Source organism: Cylas formicarius, unplaced genomic scaffold, assembly GCF_029955315.1.
Source record: "Cylas formicarius isolate icCylForm1 unplaced genomic scaffold, icCylForm1.1 PGA_scaffold_5__7_contigs__length_24384050, whole genome shotgun sequence".
Classification (NCBI taxonomy): domain Eukaryota; kingdom Metazoa; phylum Arthropoda; class Insecta; order Coleoptera; family Brentidae; genus Cylas; species Cylas formicarius.
In genome coordinates, this window is record NW_026844341.1 from 8,599,158 (window position 1) to 8,611,690 (window position 12,533).

Genomic DNA, 12,533 nt, shown 5'->3' on the forward strand with positions numbered 1-12,533 from the left:
AAGGAAATTGAAGATTAAGTGATGAGCAAAGATGCAAAATGCAGTGCAATTCTATAAAAACAGAAATGGGAACGCTGTAGCTGAAAAACCTAACCTACAAGTAAGTCATTGTTTTAATTTCTAATATGGAAGCGTCTACGTGACCCTAGGACGGTCCCAATTTTTACCTTATGCGCTGTACGTTTCAATTCACAGGCTTAGCGCAGTTGTTAGGATAGTGGATAAGATACTCACCAGCCTTTTTTTAATATTCTGAACAACCCTACGGCGATCTCGTAGACAGATCATTTTATTGTGAAATGTTAATTTAACTGCAAGTCGTTAAACTATGAACCGAGATTGACACTTGGAAAAATGCTAAGAGTGCAGACCTGACGTCCGTGGAACGTACATCATAGGCTTAATAAATTTTAGCTGACGCAAAGGGAAGAAGGCATATTTCATACGAAGATCCCTGTGATAGTCATCGTCAATGTATCACCCACTATAGCCTTCCAGATGGAGAGGGTAATGTTGTAGTTGTATGTAAAAAAATGCGGCATAGTCGTTTATAAAGACATGAAAAGTCGTACAGCTCCTGGAAAATTTACGCAAGGTGATACGCAAGTTGTTAGAGAGCATATAAATAAATAAAAATAAAAAAAAAGTGCAAAAGAATATTTAAGCCCGGATTAAAATGTGAACCGCCTTCATAAAGCGTTTTTGCAGAAATATCCACTCAGTTTGGTGACCTACAAGTTTTACAAAAAAGTGTTGTAGGAAGTGGCGGTTGTCAGTGGTCATAGCTTCCTTCAGTGCAACAGGGATTTCGCATTGATCGAGAAAAGAAAGCGCAAACGCGTTTCGATGGTACCTGAAGACTTACGCAACGTAATACTGTGAAGTACACACACAGGCCGATTTAAGATAGTAGATATGACACAAAAAAAAAATTGGCAGCTGACAAGACACTAAATCTCAAACAAGTGAATATTAGCAAAGTCGTTCGAATGAAAGTTGACTCCCAAAGACCTCGCTTTTTGTTTACTGCGAAATATTTTTCTGAAGTAGCATGTTGAAAAGCCACATCGATACTTAAAAACTATAAAAGATATTAGAAATACCTTTAGGCTGCTACCAGACATGAATATGATCGGTGATAACAAGAAAAGGCACCTAATATCAATGATTTCTCATCTAGAAAGCCCTAAGCACCAACAATTTTATTCTAATTTGACCAAATAACTTGTTGGCACTTTGCCCACTTTTCATTTTTCTTAAATATTTTTAGAAAATATTGTTTCAAAAATAATTTTTTCCATGTTTTTTATTTGTCGCGGCTTATTTACCCATAAGCCAAATAATATGTTAGTTTATTTTTTGAAAATAAAATGTTTTTTATTTTAGTAAGAAAAAGTTTTTTTTTAATATCTCCTTCTCATAATGTTGGCACTTAACCCCCTTGTTACTTCTACTCTTTAACTGAAATAATACAAATAAATTAATGATCATTTCACTGGACACAATTTTTGTATTGAAACTTTTTTGTAACACTATACCATATAGGCACCTCTTAAACCTACCACCCTGTACGCTAGGGTCTGTAGGGTTTTAATGGCTAAGAAACTCTCTGAGGAATTGTTGACCATTACGCCAAATAACAAAAATATCATCCACGTAGCGTCTCCAAAGTCTTGACTAGTAATAACGGAGAATTCGTAGCTGTTCCTAATATTTTATATTTTTCAATTCAGACGAGAAGATTTGGTATATCTCAATTGGAACTTTAGCAACTCCTGACTCTACGTCGGAAGTCACCAGAATATCGTTCTGCTCTAATGTAATGGTTTTTGATTGTTCAGTGAAGTGACATGAACGAAAAATATCATCGAAATGGATTAACATTTCTTCCGCCAGAGGTCTCGTCGAACCGTAAAGTCGTCACGTCGATTTCCGGTAGCCATTAGACGAACGTACTCGGCTGGCCAGGGATGGGAGGCTCGTTATCAGATAACCGACAAATAGTCGCGGATAATTGGGTTGCGCGATTCGAGATTTGAATACGGATTTCGGGGACCGGCGGTGGGACGGGAAGCTTTCAAATTCGCAGCGTTTGCATACCGAATTCTCTAGATTAAATGGACGCCGGAACGCGATCTGCACCTTGAATAATAATGATTGTAGTTGTATTGGAGGAGGGCCCGGGGAGACAAGATGAGGATAAATCGGGAAACTGTCGGTGATGGTTTCTCCTACCTCCTTTTGTGCGGTTTTATTCTCGCTGAGCGTCGTTTTTGATCTGCTTTATACAGGGCGTCAGTGGCGGTTCGTGGGAAAAATTTTGAAGTGTTCTGTAATTTTTTCAAAAAATCATACCTTTACCAGTTACACAGGTCTACAGTGATTTAAACAGTTTATATGCATTTTTTCCAAAAAAACGCCATATTTTTGCTCCATGACGTAATTTTATTTATAGCGCTCTATATCTCAAAAATGTTATTATATTAATATACATACCTGTAACATGAATATATTTGTTCCATGTTAGGCATGATTTTTAAATGAATTGACTTATATCAAATTAAATGTGATTTGTCAACGCTGGGTAATATTAGATTTCTCCACAAAGCTACAGAGTTGACGCAAAAGCGTCAATACAGCGTTGTAAACTGCTTATGCGCAGTTTGGTTGTATTGGTTGTTCGTGCTACTGTGTTCGCGGCTGTTGTCTTCGTTTCTAGTATTCTATAACGTATAAATATGACACGGAAATGTTATGTGCACTATCCAAATAACTTTTGATATATCTTTGGTAGTTTTGTCGTAGTAAAGCAAAGGCAAACAATAACTTGGATTATGAAAAATGTATACCACGCATATTTTGGTGTAAAAATTGGCGACCAAGACAAGTCTAGGGCTCCTCATACTGCTTGTTCCACTTTGCATTGAAGCGTTCAGAAACTGGCAAAAAAGAAGAAATGTTTAAACTGTGATGTTAGTATGGTATGACGAGAGTCTAGGAATCACAGTGATGATTGTTATTTTTGTTTGTGTAATGTTCAAGGATTTTACAGAAAAAATAAGAAACAAATTGTGTATCCCATTCTTGACTCTGCTATTCGACCACCAGTTCCTCGTAGACCAGATGTACCTATATCTACCACCCCAAAAGAACTAGAAAACGTCATATCGTCAGAATCAGAGGATTCTAATTCCGACCCAGATGACTCATATTTCACACCAGATTTCAGACAGCCCGAAGTGTTTAACCAGAGCGAACTAAATGATTTAATTGGAGATTTGCACCTTCCAAAGGATGATTCCGGTTTGTTAGCGTCCAGACTTCGTGAGAATTATTTACTGGCACCTGGCGTCACACCAAACTACCAGAAACATCAGCATGCTTTGTGATCAGCCTACCAGAATTATATAAAATCAGCCTTCAAAATAAAAACACATGTCAAAAAGTTTAATTTTGTAGACCTGTGTTATTAATTTTAACATTTATATTGTGACAAACTTCAAGCATACACTGTAACAGATCATTCTGAATTTCTTTGGTAGTGCCCTTAAATATCGAATAATTCTTTAGGTGTTCACTTAAAGTTGTATCTAATGCAGCCGACAGTCCACGAAATATCCCGAGATTCTCAGAAATTTCGCTCTTATCATTATTTTTGATAAACTATGATAGATTTTGATTATGTATATTTTCGAAATTAGCAGCTATTTTAGCCGTAATATTGGTTTATCCTAATAACGCAAATTCTCTACAATTATGAAGGTGTCTTTTAAAATTTTTATTTCTTTATGCAGGGAAAATAAAATACCTTTTCCATGGTACTTTCTTCATGTTAATTAAATTTAATACATTAAATTAACCATTTTTAATAAGTCACAATCGCGTTAAAAATATTACCATAATTTGAGTGTTTTCATTGCTCAAGCGGTGGTTTTTTTACAAATTATAGTATTTTTAAATCTAATACGTTCTTTGATAATGATTTTGTTTTTTCAAAATTTTATGCCTACCTCTTATTAAATGCTCATTATATATTGAACAACTTGGCTGGTGGGGCCATTTACAAAGATTGGGCAGTACTGTACCGGTTAAAAGAGTTTGGTAGAGTAAAATGCAGAGAAAACGGCAAAGAGGAAGACTGTTTCCATCTTGAAACGGCGAACTGACGGACTGAACCGTCTTTTTAGAAACTGTAAAAATTATTAAAAAAAATATATGTTATTACCTAGTAAGATAAAAATCAGAGCAAGCTGAATTTGAACGAGTAAAAATATACTGGGTGTTCCATTTAAAAAACCTAAGCTCCTGTTCGACTAGTTGATAAATAAATAATAAATATATCAAAGTAATAATCGTTTCCAGTTTCGTCCTGTATTTTAAAAATGGAGCTAGGTATTAAAATTTTCTTTTACCTTTACAACCAAAATTGGTCCAAAAATTTTGACAACGTCGCACTGAAAAAATAGCATTCAAAAAGCAATTTCGAAAAATCTCAATTTTACAAATTAAACTACTACTTGAACATGTACTTGGTTTATAAAACCGCAGCATTTCTTCACATATTTTCATTGCTCTCCCTATGGCAAATTCTTGCCGAATTTACCCGAAATACCCTACAATTTTCTAAAATACCTCGGACTTCCCCCTATATCTCCCATTTTTTTAATATTTTGGAATGTCACCGAAATTCCAGCAAAATTTCTGTAATTCTCTGAAATACGTCAGAATGCAGCAGACTCTCTCCAATTTTTTAAAAAATGTGTCGGAATTCCCCTGATGTTCCCAAATTGTTTCAATGTACTTCGGAATTCCCTGCATTTTTCCGAAATACGTAGGAATTCTCCTGCATTTCTCAAAAAAAAAAGTAAATGCGGAAATTCTCCGATACCCCACAATTTTCAAAAATACGTAGAATCCTCCTAAATCTGACCATTTGTAAATAGTTCGGAATGCTATCGAAATTCCAGTAAAAACTCCATAATTGTCTAAAATACTTCAATATTCCCCTGAATCTCGCCAATTTTTTTAAAAATATGTAGGAATTCTCCCGATTTTTCCCAAATTGTTTTAAAATACGCCGGAATTCCCTGAATTTACCTCCAAAATTTTGTACAATAAGTCATATTTACCTTTAAATTCCCCGATATACCTAAAGAGTTTCTATAATTCGTCGGAATTCCCCTGAAATTCATTTCCCTCGTACACCAAAACCTTGACGCTTGCTCGGGGAAACCTAAAAAGAGGCTATTCGAGCATTTGTTTTTCTGGAACGTTTCACCCATAAATTTAGGTCGACGGGATCAGGAAAACACAAAAAACGAATCGCCATCATATTGTTCGTAAGCGTCGCGTATGTTTTCTTGCGGGAAACGCATGTGGGTTAAACGATTCATTATTTAAGGCACGAACCGATGGCAGCGACCGCTGCCACGGGTTTCCACGTATCGCAGTTATAGACGTCCAAAACCTGGATCAAGGACGAAACAAAGATGGAGAAAAAGGGAACACCGCGCTACTGCGGGCCAGATTTATAGTTAAAACACTAGTTTTTTTTTCAAAAATGTTTTATTTTTTTTTTTTTAATACCACATACCACCATAACATAAACGGAGTAAATCCACAAATGTATCTGTTAAGGGTTGAATAACATTTTTCGGTAACTTTATAATTTTTTTCCCTTGAGTTAACTTTTTATTTTCGCGCTGTGTATACAACACCCCCCCATTGGTTAAGTCGCGCGAAAAGACAGATTTGCGTGAACGTCCGTAGTGTGATCCACGAAAAAACAAGCTCTCTTTTGTGACCGGTTCGCGAGAACCCCGCGCTGTGTTGTGGTCCTTACCAGCCCCAACCCTCCAGAAAATACCCGTAAGAAGACCCGGCGCGGGAAACCATCAAGGTGGGTGATTAACCGTTTCGGGTGTTGTATGTCCTACCGTTTTCTTGCCGCTCTGTCCCGTTTAAGTTTTGAGGGTGATTTACAACCACCTTCCCGCAACCCTTTACAGTATCTTAAGAATATACAAAATATTAACTGCTGCATTATAATTTAAATACATAATCTAATATAATCGAATGCAAAATTTAGGTATGGTCTGTTCTTAGATATAAAAAAGTGACAAGATTATGACCTAAAGTTTCGGAATTTAAATTCAGGTAAAATTGTGGTCTGTAATAGAAGATAATTTTATACCTACCTGTGTTTAATATTTTTTGGTTTGGTGTACTACTTAGTTTAAGTTTATTATTAATCATTCTTATTTCGTGTGTTGAATCGTGTGCGAATTATGCAAAATATGTGCGAGTCTAGTGTATCTCAGGAGAATAAATAAGAACTAAAAGTTCAGATTTTCACGAAATTATATATTATTGCATGACAATTGTTTCGACAACACCGTGTCTTTATCAAATGGTAATAATAATAATAATAATAATAATAATATATAATTTCGTGAAAATCTGAACTTTTTGTTTTTATTTATTTTGATAAATGGATTTTCATCAAGTAAAAGCCACCTCAGTTCTATATCTCAGGAGATGCTCCCGCCCAAATGTAGAAAACACTATTCTATTGAGACTTAGGAAGTTATAAACAATGTTTATCTGACTCTCATTGAACGGGGTGCCAGCAAGCAAGCATCTTTAGAAGAAATGGCTGCATTGATGAAAATTCGAAGATCAACTGTATGGAAAATTGTGAATAATCCCATTTCAGCGAGGAAAAAAAGAAGCGATGCTGACATTTTCTCGAGTGTAGATGAAAGTGATCAAGATATAATACAAAAAATCTAGGGCATACAGTCTTAAGGATTTTAAGGCTTCCACATTAACTGACATCTGAACTGAATGGTTGGTGGTGGTCCCAGATCAACTTTTTCATCTTCAAGTCCTGTTCGCATTCTGTTGAATTGTTTCTGCTGTCTCCTCTTTCCAAGCTTTACTAATAAAGCTGACTGCATCTAACATATTAATGGAAAATTTGTCTTCGAACTCGAAATATTTTTCCTGTATCAACTGTATAAGACTTTTTATTTCGCTGTGATCCATCGGCTGTAATACACTTGTTATTTTGGCTTAAATCTGTCATCCATGCAGACTTGTTTGCCTTGTAAGTGACCGGCAAATGTTTGATGTTCTTAAAACATCGTGGGTTAGTTGATTTTTCAATCACGACCAGCTTCCTTTTTTCTCTCCCACTCATTTTGGCAGCTACTAACACTGTTATACGTTCTTAAGAAGGTTTTCCACCCACACACTTTCCGCTTCAAAATTTAAGAGTTTTATCTGGCGTTATTTTGCAAAAAAAGAAACAGTTTAGTCAGCATTAAAAATGTCGTCAGCAGGGTACTTCTCGGCTAGCTTTAGCCACGTCTTCTCCACCCAATCGCTAGTGACATTTCTGTCGACATCACGGGCTTCGCCCCTTATCTGTCCATAATTTATACCATGTCTCTGTTTGAACTTTCCCAACCATCTTTCCGAAGCCTTGAAATCGATAATCCCAAGCTGTTCAGCAAACTTTTCTGCTTTTAGTTTTACGATAGTCCAGACAGTGGTACATTTTTAAGTTTTTTACTAGAACTATCTACCGCTTCAGCAAGAAGGATTTTTTGTTTGCACTTCCAAATCGTGGATACAGTCGACGGTATAAGTCCGTATCGACGTTCCAATCGACGTCCCATATCACTTTTCTTTTCTCCCCGTTCTATCTCCCGAATTAAAGCAACTTTATCATCTAGAGATAAAAATTTTCGCTTAAGTGTGTCCTCTTTTCTTTCAGTATAGAGAGAGAGAGAAATTCGTTATACAGACCGGATTAATACGTAGCTTAGTATGGAGACCTAATAGTACAACAAATTTTGTTCATAATACAGAGTTTTACGTTATGCAAGTTTCGCTATAGGGAGTTTTCCAAATTTTAGAACAATTATAGCCATGTGAGTGCAATCAATACACCCTATTACACCAGGAAAGCCATCCATTTCCATAAATCTATACATATGTAAATAGATATTTTATTGGCAGTTGATTACAAACTGACAATTACTTCTCACGGTCCTTTTCTTAGTCTGTGTCAGAAAACTTTATTATATGACCAAGAACCTCAACTGTAAGGTTCTGACAAACATCGACTTATAAAAGCCTGATGCATGCTAGTTAAAAAGTCTTGTCCAATACCTTTTTGGCATGTAGTGATGCGAAAAAGTAAAATATTTAAAAAATATTACTTATTTTTTTCCATAAATTTAGAGGGCCATACAAAGTTTTTAGTTTAAAAGAACTACTCCATTTAACACGTACCTTTGAATTTCATTTTGAAGCAATTCAACAAACAAAACTGCTTGAAGATAATTTCATGTTCAGAACTTTTAGTTCTTACTTATTTTGATAAATGGGTTTTCATCAAATAAAAGGCGCCTCAGTTCAATTTTTAAAATTATGAACATTGTTACACCCGTGACTTGGATTTATTTCAGTATTTTTTTCTTAGTGCATACCGATTATTCAGATTTACAAGGTTACTTGACATCTTTTAGTTTCTTGAAATGTCTTATTTCTTAATTATTGATTTACCATAACATACCAAATTTTAAGGTTTATTGAAATTTCTGTCAAAGTAAAGTAAAGTAAAAGTAAAATATTGCAAGAACTACTTGGTTTAGGTATATTTTATTATTAATAAAAAAGTTGAAGAGTTTCACATTCAAATTAAAATTTTAAAATGGGGGGTTCGATTTTTAAAAATATATCTTTTATTTGCCACGCTTTTTTGAGCCACCTTGTATACTTTAAAATAATTTTAAATTGTGCATTCTAAAAATTTTCGCAACTTTTGTATTTAGCATTTTATCATAACTTTTGAAACCAAAGTACCTTATTCTATCGTTGATTCACCCCGTACATATACAGGTTGTTTTTTAATAGAATGTCAATAATTAAGGAGACGACTTTTGGATCCATTTTAAAAAGAAAACTTCACATGTACTAAACCTCTTAACTTTTGGGAGTCAGTTTTTATAAACGTATTTTTTTATATCTGAGATACAACTTTAGACATTTTAATGAAATTTGGAACCCTAGAGGCATTATTTTTTATACCACAATATTTTTCAAATACACCAGTGGCCGGCACATGGAATTTCACATGTCTATTTTAGCAGAAATTGATGGTTTGCCTTAAAAATTATTCTTATAATCTCCAATCATTTCTAAAGAAATTTAATTTCTAGATTATTTTCAATCCGATGTACTGTTTTCGCTTTAAAAAATGAAAACCTCTTATTATCATTATTATTTCTTACTTAAGTATTTGTCGCTCTGTTTTAATAAAGTACTTCGAAAAATACGAAGTACGTAAACTCTAAGGTATATTATCGAAATCTTTATAATTATTTCTTAGTAGTAGGCTGTGTTTGACATCGGTTTTTAAATTCAGTTCTTCGCGTCTTATTCATTTGTTGTTTAAATATCCGAGCATTGCTGTTTTAAAAAAGAATGGCCCAGTTTATTAATGAGGAGTTGGCAGATATGCATTGTATGTATGCTTTGGCTAATGGCAGTGCGGCGGAAGCTAGACGATTATATCAAGATCGCTTTCCTAATAGAGTCATAGCAGATAATAATAATAATAATAATAATAATAATAATAATAATAATAATAATAATAATAATAATAATAATAATAATAATAATAATTTTTATTCACGTATTGATATACAATGAAAAGGACACGGTTCGGATGAACAAAATAAGATATTTTGTGCTTCCGTTTTTAAACCAATCCTAAGAAGAGGGTAGCAGCGCTAGACAGGAAAAATAAAAATAAATAAAAAATACTTAGTACGATCTGTGCAAATAGAGGGACTTACACTTTGGAACTAGTATACAGTAGACATTACTTAAATATATAATGATAATACTTCGCGCAGGTTTGTGGAAAAGGTATTGTTTAGCAATTTAAGAGACTAATTCAATGCATTATATGTTTTAGCCATGTCATATGTAAAGGATCTTTCAAAAATTCCAGAGGTGTGATGTAGAGCGGTGAGCAGGCCTTTAAATCTTAAATTTAAATTGTGAACGTCCGTGCGAAAGCTGATTTTTTTTAAAAGATAGAGTGGAGATTTCAATCTTATAATTTTGTGATTTTACGGAGATATCGTCGATTTTTCATATTAAACCATCGGACTTCCTTCAGTTTATGACTAACAAGCCCGCCGCGTTTAATCCCAAAAATGAATCTTAGCCAGTATTTTTTGAACCCGTTCTGAGGCAGCCGCTGTCAGATATGGGCCATAGACAACATCACAGTGGTGAAAAGAAGATAAAACTATCGAATCATACAGGACCTTTTTTATTGATTGATTTATAATATTTTTAGGACCATATAAGCATTTTAAGTGAGCATGGATTTTTTAATACATTGTGTAACGTGACCATGAAAATTTTACCTCCGTTTTCAGAGAAATGCACACACGCCATATTTTTATTTCAACCAGTTGCTATAGTCGATCAACATCCACGGGTCTACCAAAGAATATTGCTATAGATTTTTTTGGATTTAGATGGAGTGAATGTTCTAGGGACACCCTGTTAATGATTCCTAGATCCTTATTTAAGATTTGACAGCTTTCCAAAATTTTATCTTCCGAAAATGAGTAATAAATTTGTGTATCATCTGCATACATTTGGGTTTTGCAATTTTGTATAAAACTTGGAAACACGGACAGTGTACAGATAGGCGAATATGTTTAAATGTACTTAGAAGGGTGAGCGAAATAGGTACTTTCAGGGCAAATAATCATTTAAAAGGAGCCCATCGGACTGTAAGAATTCCAGTAATTGAAGAAGCAGTTTTAAATTCCATTCATAAAAATCCTGAACCACTACGATGAAGCTAAATTTCCACAATAACCATACTGGGCCAATGAAAACCCTCATGCACTTGTAGAATTTAAACATCAAGAACAATTTTCAGTAAATTTTTGGACTGGAATTTTTGGAAATTACTTAATTAGTCCCTTTTTTCTGCCAGAAAGGCTAAATGACATAATTATTGTCGGTTTTTAAAAGAGAATTTGCCAATATTTCTAAAGGAAATACAATATGTACTTAGGAACAGAATGTGGTTCATGCGTTTTTAATGTTGCAAAAGAATATTTAAATCACACATTTTATAATCACTGGGTACGTCGCGATGGACCTCAACCATGGCCCTCTAGGTACCCAGATTTAAATACTTTGGACATTTTTTTATGGGGCCATAGTAGATGTTTCTATGATTTCAACATCTTATCTAGTTTCTATATTCTTTTTTTTTTTTCAAAAAGATTGTAATTAATTTATTGACAGAAAATTTTGTTAAAAATTATTAATAGTAGGTAGCGTTTTTTTTTTTTAAATAAGAATCGTTTATTATTTATCTTGTTGTTAGGATGTCATATTATTTCATTAATTCTGTAGAAGAAAAAAGGACAGCCTTCTAATGTTTTTTTTTTCCTGAAGGACACTAGTTGGTAACTGAGAACTAGATATGTCTTAGATATTTTATTTTTCGTAAAAACAAATTTTGAAGTGCATGAAGAACTGATTTCCTTAAAAGAATAATGACATTTGCATTCATTTATGCCCGTCTCACAGTTTTCACTTAAAAATAAAAACTAATACTAACGATATTGTTGTGACCATGCAGAAAAGAAGGTTTTATTTTTGTAAGCGAAACCCATACATCGAACTGAAAAAAATTGATTAAGTAAAATTCTTTAGAAATGATTGAAGATTGTGAGAACAATTTTTATTTTAAGAGAAATCAGTGGCGTACCATCAGTGTCTGCCAAAATTGACAGGTAAAATTCCATACGCTCGCTACTGGTGTATTTAAAAAATAATAATAATAACTCTTGATTCATTATTTCATTAATTTCTTTAAAACATCTAAAGTGGTATTACAGATATTAAAAAAATTGACAGGTAAAATTCCATACGCCCGCCACTGGTGTATTTAAAAAAAATAAATAATGGCTCTTGATTCATTATTGCATTAATTTCTTTAAAACATCTAAAGTGGTATTACAGATATTAAAAAAATATATATTATTTTGGAAAACTTACACATATGAAAAAAAATTTTTTTAATAGACCCAAAAATCCCCCCCTTAATTGTCGACATTCAATTACAAATTGGATTGCGTGTCAAGTTTCGTACGTCCAGAACCCGGATTACGTCTTACGGAACGGAACACTAGTAATTTGTATTCGCGAGGAACGCGATCGGAGCTGGATCAAGGACAAAACAAAGATAGAAAAAGGGAACGCCTGGCGTATTCCGTGCGGTCTCCTGAATACTAAATGCCCGCAGAAAGAAGCGGGAATAACGATAACGATTTGTGTAATCGAATTTATTATTTGCCGAAGCGAGACACGTTGTAATTCCGCGAAGGATATTTTCGTCCGGTTTTGTTTTGACGCGATTTTTCAGAAACGAGTGAAGCCATCGTCAACGTAGCGTCTTCGTGGTTTCGGTTTTAAATGGA